At 42.9% G+C, this 15,918-nt stretch overlaps 1 protein-coding gene and 1 long non-coding RNA gene across 17 annotated transcripts in view; one reads left to right on the top strand and one right to left on the bottom strand.

Annotated features, from left to right (window-relative positions):
- Nucleotides 1-3,009: 3,009 nt before the first annotated feature.
- Nucleotides 3,010-5,131, bottom strand: LOC118969052 (uncharacterized). 2 transcript variants are annotated; one of them, XR_005056939.2, is made up of 3 exons: nucleotides 4,142-5,131; nucleotides 3,340-3,685; nucleotides 3,010-3,133 (listed from the first exon to the last, which is right to left on the bottom strand). It is a non-coding gene; the product is annotated as an uncharacterized lncRNA (long non-coding RNA). The 2 variants fall into 2 exon arrangements; XR_005056940.2 differs by having other exon boundaries at nucleotides 3,023-3,133; nucleotides 3,346-3,685.
- Nucleotides 3,437-15,918, top strand: part of ENOX1 (ecto-NOX disulfide-thiol exchanger 1) — a 554,315-nt gene continuing 541,833 nt past the window's right edge. For 10 of the 15 annotated variants that reach the window (XM_037002114.2, XM_073212580.1, XM_037002109.2 and 7 more), the window contains exon 1: nucleotides 3,440-3,575. The gene's annotated coding sequence lies outside the window, so the exon portion shown is untranslated. Of the gene's footprint in view, nucleotides 3,576-15,918 lie in introns of all 15 variants that reach the window. The other 5 variants (XM_073212583.1, XM_037002110.2, XM_073212579.1 and 2 more) reach the window with 4 other exon arrangements.

The raw sequence follows: 15,918 nt of genomic DNA, 5'->3' as shown, positions 1-15,918 counted from the left end.
AGTTTGTTGTACCTGGTCAAGTAATAAATTATGTTTATGTTCAATTTTTGTTCCCAAGAATAATGATGAGTAGATTGTAGGCTCTATAACCATTTTTCTTTGATTTTTGACTTTCCTAAAGATGCATGATCTTCAGTCACAGCTAAGTTGTCCTATGTAACATCTGGAATAAACCAATGTATAAAGCATGAATACAAAGAGGATAACCTGGGACTTCTGTTCCATGCTACACTCTGTACTGAGTGGGCACTTTGTATCCAGGTGCAGGTGAAGGTGTTTTTTATCATTTGAAACTCTAATGAACTAAGTGATCTGGGACCTAATTATGGGGGAAATTACGTGTATCCTTATGTGTGGTCACAACCACTAAAATCAACAGCAGCATTTCAGCTAACGGTCCCTGCCTTTCACTTCAAAGAATTTGGGGCAATCTGCTCCCAGCATGAGCTGACTCTGGAATTCAGGGTACATCTTAACAGCCTAAATTCACCAATCTTCAGAGGTAGGAAGCTTTTGTTTTTTAGACTGACAAACTAGATTAGTTAGTTGTGGTCCAATCAATTTACAGTGTTTCTCTACACATCCCACCCTTTCCCAAAACTGTGTTTTTAAGGATGTTAATGTTTGACTCATTTATTCCACTGCTAAAAATTGAAAAGAGGAGTTATGTTAAGGAACATTTCATTTTGGGGAAGAAAAATAGGACTTTAATAATTATGCTTTTGATTCTTAGTCCAGCTGCTAACAACAGATGAAAGTGAATCTCTCAGCAGTACCTTTTAGTATTATTTCATATTTAAGTAGCATGAGTAGCTATGGTTTATACCATTTTAAGCTTTGCTGTTCCTCCCAATTTTTATCTTTAAGTGGGTCAGAAAACACTATATATCTTATGCTGTTATTCTTTCATTGTATTGTTTATCTCTTAAATTATCACAAATTAAGATTGCTGTAAGCCTATGTTTATTTTTAAATGCTGGCATCTTATAAATGTATTTATTTATTTTTACAAAGACAAGACTGCCCCCTTTGGTGGTCATCAGAGGAGTTAAGGTTTTGTTACATTTTTTCATCCCCCAAGTAAGACAAACACTTGGGAAGCTGTTGAAACCCTAAAGGCAATTTTCTAAGGAAAACAAAGCTTTATAATTATTTTATAAGATTTTAACTCATACCCATATTAAAGTTTGGCTGTCAAGAGTCCATTTTGGGTATCAAGAGTTTTTCTGCTCCTCCTTTAAGTTCTAGAGGTTCCTTTCAAGTATAAAAAATTTGAATATCTAAGCTTCCAACTTAACAGAAAAGCACATGAATTCCATATCACAACAAATGGCTACTAAAAAGATTGTAAATTGAGTGACAGGAGAGAAATCATTTAAAAGGACCCCTAAAGAGGACACACAGCAGAACCCAAATAAATCCATTTTAATTTTCACTTTATTTCCGTTATATTTCAAAGCTGTGATATCATGAATGCAGACAGAAGCAGCTCATAGAAGAGTGTGAGTTCAAAGGAAATGAAATTTAGCATGGAATGTAAAATTGAAGACTTTTGCTGCCAAGAGGATGATTGTAGAAATACCAAGGTTGAAGTCTGTGGGCTTGGTTCTACAGCAGAACTAGCAGTTCTAGGGTGTCCCCACATATATGGGCGGGTGTCCAATATGTTTCTCTTGACAAGAGAAGAGCCTGTACCTGACAAGCTAGTTGAAACTCTTTTCCTGTTCTTCCGCCATACAAGGGACATTATAAACTGCTAATGAACAGTGACTTGCATGTTTTGAGAAGTTAGATTACCCCAAGACTGAAAAAAAATTTTTTTTTAGCCTTATCACACCCAGGGTACCTCCCTGGGTTCCCTGCAGACGGCTTTCTGCTTGCACCCTTCGGTAAGGTTGCACAGTCAGTCAGTACACTCACTGTTGTCTTTTTTTTTTGCACTAAAGCTCTGGCGGCCATTGGGAAAAATAGCCATACATAGGAAAATGGCCTAAGTTAAAATCAAGTAAGCCTGATGGGGTGGTAATGACTTTCCCAGCAACCAAGCTTTGCTTTCAGGTTATGTGAAGCCAGCAAACAATGTGGTTCATTCAACATTTGTAGGGAACACACCGCGTACATGGTACTGTGTTCTAAGTACTGGAGGGCATGCAAAATGTATGCAAAACATAGTCCCTGCCCCGAGATTTCCTGCCAGCAAGGTATTGCAGGTATCCACCCAGACTTATGACCCTTCAAGAAACACTTGGGTAAATAAAATTGCTCTCAGAATTTAAATGAGCACAGAAAAGAATACTGTTAGAATGACATATCTCTTAGACTAGAGGGCGGGTAAATGTGCTTTATAATTGTATTTCTAAGATACACAATGTAACTTGGATGAGTGATGGAGCTTGGGGTTAAACAGGCCAAGAGCGGCGCCAGGCTGGCAGTATGGGATTCTTGGAGGAGCCTGGCTTCGAAGATGTACTACTTGGATGATGCCTGCACAGTTAGCTGAATCCAAACAAAGAGGCCGGCACTTCTACCTGGGAAGTGGATTAACTTTGAGGAAAAGTGACCTCCAAAGAGGAAAAAAGGCAACATTCCACCTGGGCTGAGAAGCGCCTCTCCTTTCCCCCAACGGTGCGTGCTGACCTCACCTTCGACGGACCTCACCCTCGCTCCCTGGCCGCGCATCCCCACCCAGTCGAGCCGGTGGGCCGCGCTCGGCGGGGTTCCACCGCCCACTCCACGCCCGCAGCCTTTGCACACGCCTGCTCCAGTCGGTAGTCGGCCACGTGTGCCCGAGTCCTCCGCTCGGCCGCTCAGCGGGCCGGAGCCTCCAAGGCTGCAGTGGCAACTGAGGGGTCCGGATTTCTGTCCCTCGGCGGCCAGCCCAGAAGTCTGGACAGCAGCGACGGTGGTTGGAGCGGGCAGCTCTGCCCCTCCCTAGAGGGAGCAGCGCTACCACGGGTTGCGGGCGGAGCCTCTGCTGCATCCGCGGCTGTGCGCTTGGCAGGCCTGAGCCCAGCTCGAATCCGGAGACCGCGCGCGCCGCACTGCTCTCCCCGCCTCTTCTGCCTCTCCCTGGCGGGCAGCTCTCCGACGCAAGACGCGTGTTCGATCTTCCTTACCCGAGTTTACGGATTTCCTGGGGTCAAGAATTTTGCCTCGGTCCCTACGAGCATCTCTCGGACCCTCTCCCCCTCCCCTCGCAACTCCCTTTCCTCGTGGGCGCGCGCGCGCGCGCACACACACACACTCACACTCTCAGGCGCGCGTGCGCACGCCCGCGCGCCCCGAGCCGCGGAGTCTCCAGCGCCCCTTAGCAGATCCCACTCGCTGGGGCGCCCTTACTCGCACCGGCTTCCAGTCGCCACGGGGCGTCCTCTGTCTGCGGCAGCGGCGGCGGCGGCGGAGGAGGCAGCGAAGAGAACGGCAGCTGCAGTCCGGCCCCGTCTTGCAGCTCCGTGCCCGGGACGGAGTCCGGGAGAAGCGGAGGAGGGGGACGCCGAGGCGAGGAGGAGCCACGCCGCGCCCAGCATCGGGCTCCGCGCGGCGGGCTACCTCTGCTCTCCGTATCGCCGCCCCAGGTAAGCAGCTCCGGTGCCCTCGGCATCCCTGGGGCGTCTAGGCTTGGAGCCGGGGTTCCCTGGTCCCGCCTCCGACCCCGCTCGGGCACAGAGGCTCGGAGGGGAGTGGGCTGCGGGGGGAGGGGAATGAGGCTAGAGGTGAGGCTGGTGGGGAGGGGTGCGTGGAAGCGTGGGGGGCTTCCGCGCAGCCCTGCGCCCTTCCGCGCTCTACCCCACCTCCAGTCTTGTCACTTTTGCGAGCCCGGCACTCCGAACAGCTGTTACCCGCTCTCTCCGCCGCCGCCAGCCGGTGTTAAGGCTCCGGGCTCCGCGCCCGCCGCGCTCCTCCCACCTCCCCTACACCTTGGACAGCGCACCCCGCCGCCGCAGCCCCCTGCACCGCCCCCGGCACGGCGTCCCGCCGGCGGCAGCCCTCCCGCTGGTCTCTTTCTGCCAGGTTGCACCCTCCCGCCGCCCGTCCCTTGTCCTCCCTGCCTTGGCCGACTCTGCTCCTAGTACGGGCCGGAAACTTTCCCTGCTGCCTGGGTTGCGCTAGGTAGTATTGTTATTTGTGACTGTCCCCTTACCCTGGGAACTCAGACACCTTGGACGGGTCTTCCTTCCTTGGCGGCAGCACGTCTTGCCCAGCAGAGTCCGAGGCAAAAGAGGCACTGGGCAGCTGGACTAGGCGGCTGCCAGGGTGCAGAGCCCGCGCCTCGGTACCTGGACGCCTGCCGCCTCTCCGGACTGGACACGTGCGCGCCTTCTAAAGACGCGGCCCCTCCCCGCTATCCCATGTCCTCCCCCTGCACGGCCACGGCCACCCCATAGGTTGGACACCCAGGGCTCGCGGGCCCTGATTGGCTGAAGGAGTAACCCCGCCTCCTTTCCGGAGGGGGTGGTTCTCGAGTGCTGTGGTTGTCATCCCGCGACAAGCACATGGGGGAAAGTGGGGTCGACAGGTGGGAAAGCCATGGTGGGTCTGACCCCGGCGTTCTACTGTCTGTGGCTACTCACCACCCATTTCCTTTAAATACACTCCTACTTTTCATCTCCGTCTCGACGTTTTACTGCTATAACATTAAAAAAAAAAAACGGTTTGTAACCCTACTTTTATTAATATTTTATTTGTTCGGTGGCAGCGATTTACAAAGCAGATATAGAACAGGGGAAACGTGCGTGTGGGGAGGTTCCTAGCAAACTGGGCTGCAGTTCTGGATTCAGTAGTTTAGAGAAAGTAAGGGTGCCTAAGGGATCTGATGAGGGTGGAGAAAGTGGGAAGGAGATTGTTTCTTGGAGGAGAGACTCGGCTGAGCGAGCTTGGGACGCCAAAGCAGAAGGAAGTAGGTTATTTGTGGGGTGAGATGTGAAGGAGAAACTCGGATGGGCGCTCCCGAGAGGTGGATGCGTTCTGCTGAAGATGGCTCTGTTCCAGAAAGTGGTAATTTTGGCTCATATTTAGTTCATTATTAACACACTTTGTTTCTGTTTTGCTAGTGTTGCCCTTTTGATAAACTTTTTACTAATAATGTCAATCCATGTACTGGATTTTGCTTATTCCAGTTTCTTGTAATAGCGGAGGGATTACTCATTACCAAATGAGTAATGAGTTTCAAAAAGTGAAATTCAAAGTCTTTACACAGATACATTAAATAGTTAAAAGTGCATTTGATAAATTGTGAAGGAAGATGGATAAGCATTGCATAAAATCCAAAGATTGTTCTGGCATTATTTAGGGCCTTTGCAGAAATATATATGTATGCCTAATGATACTGATTTATCTTCATCTCAAAGCATGACTGCCTCTAGCAATTTCAAGCTTTAATTCCTTCAGGCTGTTTTGCTGTTGTGTCTGTACATCTAAGAATATTGTAATTCTTATCTTTAGAAGCTATGTCAATGCAAAACAAACAGCAACTTATTCAAGTTAATGTTGACAACTTTATATTAAGTACACTGTGCATTATTTTATTTTGTAAGCTAGTGAAATATCCAAGAGTAACAGCATGACTGTTATTCCCCAGGGACCCATATCGAAACAAAGTGGGGAATCACATAAGGCTATTCCAGGGAGAACAATTCAATTATTTTAAAAATGCATCTTAAGGTTCTTGGTATTTTAAGTAACAGAATTTTTCCATTTGAATTACTATCTTTGTACACAGTGGTAGCACATGATATTAAGTAAAATAACATATTAAACATGATAGATAATTCCGAAATAGATAGTAGAGGCTTTCCATTTATTATTATTTTATATAAGTAGACAGAATTGCTTTTCTGACTGGAGGACTTTGTATTCAAGGGGCAGAAATTGATACATCTGGAAAATTGAAAATTATTGCTATTGTTGAGAAAATAATTCTATGTTTTAATATTTCTAGGTCATGCATTGATTTGTCCTCAGGAATTTAAAGATTCTAGTTTTTGGCCTATCAAATCCAGATGAGTTTTTAGGTAGGAAGGAAAATAAGGTATATAGTCACACATACATTATTTATATATACTGTATATATATATATATGTATATCAGTACACAGTTATATATTTATATGTATAATTTTGGGATGCATTCAGTACATTTATATATATGTTATTGTCAGTCTTAGAATATTATTTTCTTGTCCAAAAGGTGGCCCTGTTTTAAACTGTAGAAAGCATTATCACCAGTAGAATAGGCCAATAGATCATAGAAACAGACAATAGTGTTTTGTTGCTTGGCAACCACCTACTGTGAATGAAAAACAAATCAGTGACAGCTGCTTCCACATCCTGATACTCATACTGTTTGTAGCTAAAGCATTGCAGCCTCTAAATGAGGTGGGTCTGCTAGGTTTCATATGAGTAAGGTGAAGCTGTCTCTTTTGGGGGATGTTTTTAAAGAGAACATTTAAAAATTTTACTGTAATAAGAATTATATAGTTACTGTAGGATGAAATGAAGCATCTAATTTCAATTGCCCTCTTAAGCCTAGTATAAACTGAAAAATGCAATATTGGAAGGACTGTTTAGACGCTTCTCGTTCTTCCCTTTATAGTCATTAGACACCGTAAGCACATTTTTCTGCTGTGGTCAGGTACTCTTAGGATTGTACTAAAACTTGAGTTCTCTCTGATGCCTAAATAGATGACTGGATTTTACTGTGAGGAGAGAGTTAGAGACTGATGATGTGCCTTAATCCATTACTTTTAAGGGACACTGAGTGAGTGAGGTGCTGTGACATGACCCTAGAACCATTTCCAGGATGTCTTTTCTTGGGTCACACTTAACAAATTTCCTATTCCATCCTCTGAATTATTCTTTCTTTTTAATTTAGTTACATACAATTTATAACCAAGAGTTTTACCCTAATATAGATATTGAGAAGGTACAATAATTGGAGTAAAATTTCAGTATTGAGACTAGGCTAGATTATGGCTTTACGATGCATTTATACTGTGTATTCTGCCTCCAATCTCTGAAAATTCTATGCCTCCCACCTTTTCCCAAACTGGGGAAGTTCAGTCCCCTGCATTGGTAATTGTTTACATCTTTGGAGAGTCTTCAGTGATCTGTTATTCTCTATATGCATTTTAAACAAGGATGAGATTGAAGATTGTGTTGGTCATCATGTATACCTGAAAGAGTTTTCACATTATAGCTAATTAGTCACTCATTCTGATCTTCTGTCTGCAACGTGATAGACATGTTGTTGGTGTAGTGATCTGGGCTCTTTATGTAGATGGGACAGACTGTGTGTCTGTGTAATATTCCTTTCAGTCTTTTATCAAAGCCATCTTGCCAAGGGTATTACCTGGAGCTTGTTTGTGGAGGACAGGCCATCTATCTGTGAGAGATGGTAATGGTGCAGGCTGTGTTCTTAACTCTAAAATAGTAATGAATAGATATTGGGTGGCAAACGTGGATCATACTTGCTTTGTTAAGGATTTCTTCTAAATTTGGGAAATGTATTGCATGTGTGATATGTTTTGAGGTTCCTTATGCTATTTTAAATAATCTGTATTCCATCTTATTATGAAAAAATAGGCATTTAAGTTTAATACAACCCCTTCAGTAGAAAAACTTGGAGTGGACTAGTTGGCAAAACAACACAGCGATAGTAGATTAAGTACCACAGAAGAGTCATTTTCACCAGAAAAGCATGCACCTTAGCAGCTTTATAGGTGGGAATAAATTGATTTACAGGATGTTTAACCTAGTTTTAGAAGGCTGCTCTTAACTTCTTGTAACTAGGAGAATTTTCAAGCAGAATAATAATTTGGCAGATTTCAAGCGAACTTCACCATAAAACCATTTCCCACAATCTGGTTATAGTTTGTCCAAGACAAGTACTTGTGTGGATTCTTTAGGATTAATCTGATCTATTTTTTAAAATTTCTGAACGATTTTTGTTTGTATAGTGTTATGTTAAATATTCTATAGTACGTATGCTTAATTTAATCATCTGGAATCTTGAAATTTAGTTAACTTCCCTCTCCTATTTTCATGTACAAGATAATGTGTGTGTATGTGTACGTGCAGACACAATGCTTCCATCTTTTCCTTTTTGTTGTTCTCATCCTTATGATAGAGCAACAAAGGATCTGGTTTGTGGGTTTTTTTTTTTCACACAGTAAGGAAAAATTTTAAACGAGGTATTTATGTTTTCAATTTCCTTATGTCCTCTTCTGCTATTATACTCTCACCCACAAAAATAAGATGATTGCTAAAAACAAGCAAACAAATAAATATATATCTAAGCAGCATCCTATTTGTTACCCTCCAAGCTAGCCAAGAAAGTATATTTTCTTCTTTTTAGATACACATATACTTCCATACATACATGCACATACATGTTGAATTTAAGGTCCTGTGGATGTTTTTTCTGAATTTTTCTATTCAAAGAGTAAGCCAGGATAGTATTTGATTGGGAGTCTTGTTATAGTAAAGTTGATATATTCAGATTTTCAGAAATGCAGTAACATTAGAGGAGTTAAATTCAGTTACTCCTTTTGGAAAATTTTCAAATTAATGTTGAGAACATTACCCATGGCCCTCACCCCAGTTCCCAGTACCTACAAAAGAACCTGGCATGTGGTAGACATAGTACATATTTTGTGGACGATGCACCTGCCCTTCTTTATGTAATGTCGCAAATATTTCAATCTGTATCTATATGAATAAAGTCAGGAAAATAGAGAACAAACTACTGTAGTTTTCTAATTATCTTCAGCACTGTATAAAAAAATAAAAATAACTTAGCCAGTGGTGTTTAGGAATATACTTCTGGTCAGTGTAGAAAGTTATACCTTGGGTATTGATTTTTCACAAATACAGCTATCCTCAGTACAGAATAGCTCTTTAATAGCCCACAGCAGCAGAGCAAAGGTATGGCAGCTAATCCAAAGGAAAACTTTATTTAGTTGGAGCTTGAAGGTGAAGTTTGCTAGTGCCAGTGTAATTATCCAGACTGGAATTTGGCCAATGGGCTGTGGTTAATATCCCAAACAGTGGGAGAAAAGCCACGGATGAGGTCTTAAGCAACTATGTGTAGCCAGATCTCTGCTTTCGTCCCATTTGCCAGAGAGTACCTGGAGCAGCTTAACAGCTGCAGGCTGTTGTGCACTTATCTGATAGAGACCAGAGTTACCATCTAGATCCCAGGTACCATATTTCTGGTCATTGAAAGAAGTTTAATTCTGCCATTAAAATAAGACGTTCTCCTTTATTCTGCTCTATCTTTGTGAAGTAGGTGGAAAGTGATCATGCCTCTGGGGGCAATGCTGGTAGAGTCAATCACAAGGTAGGTAAAGCCTGATATGCTTATAGTTCCTTTCTTCTGAAAGCATCCTTTACCTTTCCACCACTACCCAATCACGTATCTTCTTTGTAGGGTTTCATTCACAGTTTTGTATAAGCAAGGCTTTGTTAAGGTGTATGTTGATGAAGGTTATAGTACTTTTCTGGAGGGGTTCCTCAGTGTCTTTCACATATTAGGTTGTATGAGTAAAACTAATCAGTCTATTTGTTTAGTTTTAATGGTGGAATTGTATGTACTACTTTGATAGAGAAGGTAGTTTTGCCCAGGAAATCTACTTAATACCATACTATGTTATTTTAGGATTATTTCTTTAGCAAATATTTATTGAGCATTTACTATATGAATAGTACAGTATTTGGCTCTGGGGATCATAAAGATTCTTAAGGCACAGTTCCTGCTCATGAAATAAAATATGGTACCTGCAGGGAAGTATACTAATTCAGGGTGGCTTAAAAATGATTATTCATAGGTTAGTAGGGCAGGACAGGACAGTAGAGCAGGACAGGGAGCAGACCACAGAGGAACTAGTAAGACCCATCAAAGATTCTGGACTTTGAACCAAGCTGTCCCACAGCAGGGAGAGACCAATGTTGGTATTGGTCAGTGTTTCACAGTCTGCCTAGTCAAAGGAATCCCATGAAGTACTTGTTACAATACTGATTCCTGGGTCCAACCCAGAACCCACCAATCAAAATTTTTAGGGATGTGGCCTGGTGGAACAGACACCGTTAGTTTTGTACTCATGTGCCCAGATGTTCACTGCTTCTGTACATGTCTGCAGAATTCTTCTGCAAGTGCCTAATATTCTCCACCTGAGGGCTTTCCCTCCCAGCTTGGCAGGGCAGCAAGGCTAGGCTAATGGCCTCAGGAATGGACCTAAGCCAATGACAGAAGAGAGCTGGATGGTAATACACCAGCATCCAGGACCCTTGAGTGCAATAACTGACACATGTTCTACACTGTGTTCCTGAATTCCCTAGTGAAACCAGACCTCATAATGACTTGTCCATAATGGCAGTCTGCAGGATAATCTGTGCTGTGTTGGCAGCCTTCCTTCTCTCTGACAGTATTTCCTAGGATCCCCTCCCAAATAAATAATGTGTGCTTAAATTCTGTCTCAAGGTCTGTTTCTGGAGGAATCCAACATAAAATACTGAAGGGTCTGCTTAATTTTTTTATGAATGCCTCCACTGAATTTTATAATGAGACAAATTTAGGAGACCCAGCTTCAAGTGGTAGAGAACTACTGAAGGATTAAGATGAGGGTACTTTGGATTTGCGGCTTAGAAAGATCATGCTGGCAGGTATGTGGGGAATGGGTTGATGAAGGAAGAGTTGTGAACTTGGAGACCAGCTAGGGGTGGCACTGCCTAGGCAAGCAATGATGAACACCTAAGTGAAGGCAGTTAGCTGTGGGGACGGAAATGGGGAAAGGCTGCAAGAGGGATTTTGATGAAGAGCCCTTGAGAGAAGTCATCCTGACACTGAGGCCTGCAATGTGTGGTCACTTAGTGCTCTGCCATTCCAAAATGAGATTTCAGTCTTCCGCCCTGCACCACGGGTCTGCTCTGTCCGCTAGGTTTGGCATCCCTCAAAGGGTTGAGACTCCTCTGCTCTGCCTGCAATCTTGGTCAGGCTTTCTAGGGTTAAGTAGTACCAGTCTGGGCATAAAAAAAAGAGGACAGAAAGATAAATTGGAAAATATAAATAATTCACTACCAGATCATTAAAGGAAGAAAGTTATATTTTTCAGGAAGGATTCATGGAGTTAGAGAGAAGGAGAGGTGGAGAGATGTCTGAGACACATGTCCATTTAGAGATGAATAGTGATTTTTTTTTCCTCATACTCTTGGCTAAGAAGTAATTTTCGCCTTCCATCAGTTTCTGGAAGACCTAGCGTGCACTTATATCCATTGTTTTCCCTGCTTCTCTGATAGCCTGTACTTTAGCTAAGTGAATGAGTGGTGGCTTGGGTGGGGCTGGTTCTTTCTTCTTGTTCTGTCAGAATGCCAAGTTTTTCACTGCAGTTTCTCCCGTTGGTTCTTAGGCCACCAGCAACCAAAGGAGATCAAAGGGTCCAGAGATAGGAGAAGGGAGGCATAAATCCATAAAGAGATTTATTTTGAATTAAATGCTTAATCATGAAATGACCAGGTAAAGCTGGTTAGATGATATGAAATAAAATCATGCAGCCTTCTAACTGTCCCACGAATGAATACTAGTATTCTGGCTCTGTAGTCAGAAATGCAAAAGCTGAATAATCAAACAAGAGCAAACTGACATCATCCTGTTGCTGCAAAAGTAGCATTGAGCCAATGACACAAAGAAGACCAATTTACAAGAAGTTATAGAAAGGGTCAACAAAAAGCTTCCTGGGCCTTGTTTAACAGGGAGAACAGAGCGATGACACTAGAAATACTGAGAGGGTGATTGTAAAGAAGTGAGAGATGCTGTGAGTGAAACACTGTGGGGAAGAGTGACCTTATTAATTTAGAATATTGTGCACATATTTATGATATATTTTTAAATTTCTTATTTGGAGGTAATTGTAGATTCACACAGACTTGTAAGAAGTAATAGAGGTCCTTCACACCTTTTATGCATTTCCCCCCAATGATAGCATTTTGCAAACCTGTAGTATAACATTACAGCCAGGTTATCGATGTATACAATCTACCAGTCGTGTTCAGATTTACCATTTCACTTTTACCCATTTGGGTGTGTGTGTGTATGTGTGTATGCATGCATGTGTGTGTAAGTGTATTTTTTACTCAATACTTAATTTTTTTTTTTTTAAAAAGAGCCTTTTTCATTCCAGAAGTTTGAAAAAATAATCACTTGTTTTGACTAGTTCTGGCTTAATTGTAATTGAAGAAAGGGTAATGTAGAATAAATTCCCCAACTCCTTTCCAACTCTGGGATTCTACAGAGTGGCATAAGGGGTCACCTGCACGTGACAGAAAGTTCAAGAGGCCTCCTGCCAGGTATAGCTTCCACTTTATTTATTCCTGGGTGGCCATTATATAGCAGTAAGCAAACCTTTTAAAATTATGTCTGTTGTAAAAGACGTTTGCTTATTATAAAACTCACAGTAACCCCTCTTCCCAGATAGAGCATTTCTATCCTCCCCTTCCAGCACTTCTTGCCTGCCCTCTTCTTCTCTGTGTCAGAGGGGGCTCACCCCTGCAGGCTGCTCTCCCAGATTTCTGAGTCAGCGGGCTTGTCCCTGGGAGGCAAGGAGAAGGGCAAAGCCAGGATCTTTTCATCTTTCCTTGAGCTTCATGTGGCATCTGTGGCAGTGGGAATCTCCCCTTTGTCACATCACTCACACTAACAGACCTTCTCTTGTACTAGTTGCTCACAGGTAACCTCAGCCCATGGACTCCAGCAGTACCACCTCCTGCTATTGTCTCTTCAGCCTGGACACAGCAGCTTTCTGCTCTTGTTAATCTCTGAATTTCCTCACTATCATGTGCCAGGCTCCCTGTTTCCCCATCACCTGAGTAACCAGTTCTCTATATTACATTTCCTCTGTGAAAATACTTGAAAAGATTTCTAATTTCCCAGTTAGAATTTCCTCAGTTCCTCAAAACATGGAAATGGTATAAATCTGATGAAGTTTTCTTCTGACATTCTGGCTTCTTTCCACTGGGAAAATCCTGCTAGAGGCAGTCTGGGTAGAAGCGCTTGCATTTGTGATCTCACGCCTCCCACCAGGCATCTCAGTCCCTTTATTGATTATTCACCCCTCCTACTCTCATTTTCCAAATACGAATTTCCCTTTATCAGATATGTTTGGCATTTTGGCAACCTCCCCTCATGTCTTTGTCATTCTGTCCTCGGCCCCTTTTTTCTAACCTTCCCTGTCTTATTTTCTGCCAGCAGCTCTCACCGACCTCATCTCCATGTGTAATATCCTTATGCCCATATTAATATATTGGTCTCATGACTCACTCTGGAAAGTTCTTGGGTTGACAGACTCTGTACATGAGATCTGGTCTTGTTGACAGCTCACTTTCCTGCACTAAGATGCTTTTCATTGGTATGACAAGGCTCCTGCACCCCATCTCCTATAGCAGTACATGGGGTTTGTAACAAAAACAGTGGTAAGAACATTAGTAAGAATGCTTTTGGAGGAAGGGAATAGGACTCAAGTAGCACCTTCCAGTATAAAGCCAAATTAAAAGCCATGTCAGAGGAAGCAAAGTTGGGGGCCACTGTGGTGGCTACATATACTACCTTAAGCAATTGGGCACAAAAGAGAAACTTAGTGTGCCTAGGGAGGGTGCCAGGGCAATGCAGTGCCTGCTCAGTCTCCTCTCCCTGGTGGAGAGCAGTCTTTGTGGTTGTTCCCATATGGAACCTGTAGTTGGCCATATTGGGCAGCTCTAGCCCTTCTCCAGGGGGTCCCCAGCTGAGCACAGAGGGCCAGGAGTTGGAACATAGAAAATGCCTTCAAGCTGTCTCTGACTAGGATGTCCAAAAGGTTGCACAAACAACCTAATTGAAGGTACCCATCTTCAGATGCTAGAAGCAGGTGCAGAACACAGGGGGATGCCTTGAACAGCCATGCAGATCACCACTGGGTCTATGGACTCAAGCCTGGGAAAACCCAAAGCTTTGGCTAAAGAAGAATTTAAATATTGAAAAATAGCCTGCAGCATGGGCTGTAAATGTATTCAGGTCCTGGTGTTCTCTTTCCCCTGAAGTGGAAACAGGACTGGGAATGGATAGTCGGCTGGGGCACACAGCTCCAGGACAGATGGATCTCTTTGGAACTTGTCTGTACGTCTACTCACTTGCTTCTGTTCTCCGTAATGATCAGAGGGGTGAGTGCTGGGCAGGAGAATTGTGGATTAGGCAGCTCTGGGTGAGGTGGCAATGGAAAAGAAATTAGCTTATTTTAAATGGGCATAAGCTTTGAAGGCAAGTAATTAAGACACACTTCAGCCTGTGGACAACTTAGGGTTTTAGTTAATACAAGATTGGAAAAATAAATCACTTGCACACCTGTAATCACTGAAGAACAGTTTGATTAGTAACAAAATACCAATTATGCCTGCTCCGATGTGAGTTTCTCCTCTTTTTCCCTTTTCCTTTCTCTCAAAACAGACTGAGTGCAGGGACCTGTTTTCCTGGTCGTATTCTATGTACTTTTCTTTAAGAAGGTGGTGCCTTCCTGAGCACCGCTGACAGTTTCTTGGGCCATTCTTGTAGCTCCTGGTCTTTCACCCACTCCAATTGTGTCTTTCTGCAAAGATCTAATCCCTGCTTCTTTCCTTACTGCTCAGTAATGTGTCATGAAGGGAGAATTTTTAAATGAAATTTTCTTGGTTATTAGGGACTTGATTCAGTCAAGAAACACCAAGCAGGTGCTGTAGAACTTGGTTTCTGGATTAGTTGGCGCGTACTCTACACTGTGTTGAGCTGGCCCCAAGTAGTTACTGATTTTTCTCATCTAGTTATTAAGAGAATGTATTTTGAATCTCATTTAGTATTATGACCTAGCTTGATACTCATTTTGTAGAAAAGATTTAAAATTTTTGGAGGAAAGCATGCTCCATGTTAATTGTGTCCATCAAATAGGTACTTATTGTGTGAAGTTTATACTAGGTGTTGAGGATGCAGAAGGAAACAAAAGTGATCACCATTTCTGCCCTGCTGGGAGCCCACAGTTTACTGGAAAGGATATTAACAAAAATGAAAGTAATTGTATAATTGGAACTCATGATAAGGACTTGGAAAAGACCAGGTTTTTCTGAAGTGGCATAGAGAGGACGAAGTGCTCAGGAAAGGCTTATACGGGAGAGAGAGTGACTTATAAATTAAGTTTGAAGAGTGATTGGGGTTATCCAGGTGCAGATTCCCATATGTGAAGCCCAGACATGAGAAAGATCTTGGCTTTTGGACTCACTGAAGGCTAGCCAGTGTGTTTGGAGTGCAGAGTATGAAGACAGGCAGTAGTAGGGAATGAGGCTGCTGAGATGTAAGTTAGAGCCTGATTATGCCAGACCTGCTAGGGCATGCTGAGGACTTCATATTTTATCCTAAGTGCAATGGGGAGTCAATAAAAAGTTGTTTTTTTTTAAATGAGGTGATATATATATCTTATGTATGTTATATATAACAAAATGAGTCATTTTAAAGTGAATAATTTAGTGACATTTAGTATATTTACAATGTTGTGCAGCCACCATCTGTATCTAAACATTTTTGTCACCCTAATGGAAACCCCATGCCCATTAAGCAGTGATGGGAGGGCTTTAAGGGAGTGATGTGGTGTGGCTAGTAGGCAGGTTTTTGGAGAAGAGATTGGAGAGGGCAAGAGCAGAAGCAAGATAACTGACTTGGGAATTATCGTCAAGTCCTGGGAGAGATGGTGGTGGTGTCTTCCTGGACTATGGACAAGAATAGTGACCATAGATATTGAGAAGAATGGAATGATCTAAGATAGAGTTATTTAATCAGGTTTGACTATCTGCAAGTGACTTAGTTAATGTAATTATCTACATTACTGTTTCCCAAAGGGGAATCCATACCCTATTCAGATTTATGTAGGATGCT

Source organism: Manis javanica, chromosome 9, assembly GCF_040802235.1.
Source record: "Manis javanica isolate MJ-LG chromosome 9, MJ_LKY, whole genome shotgun sequence".
NCBI classification, from domain to species: Eukaryota; Metazoa; Chordata; class Mammalia; order Pholidota; family Manidae; genus Manis; species Manis javanica.
Note: the sequence above shows the minus strand (reverse complement) of the source record. Positions and strands in the feature narration are given on the sequence as shown.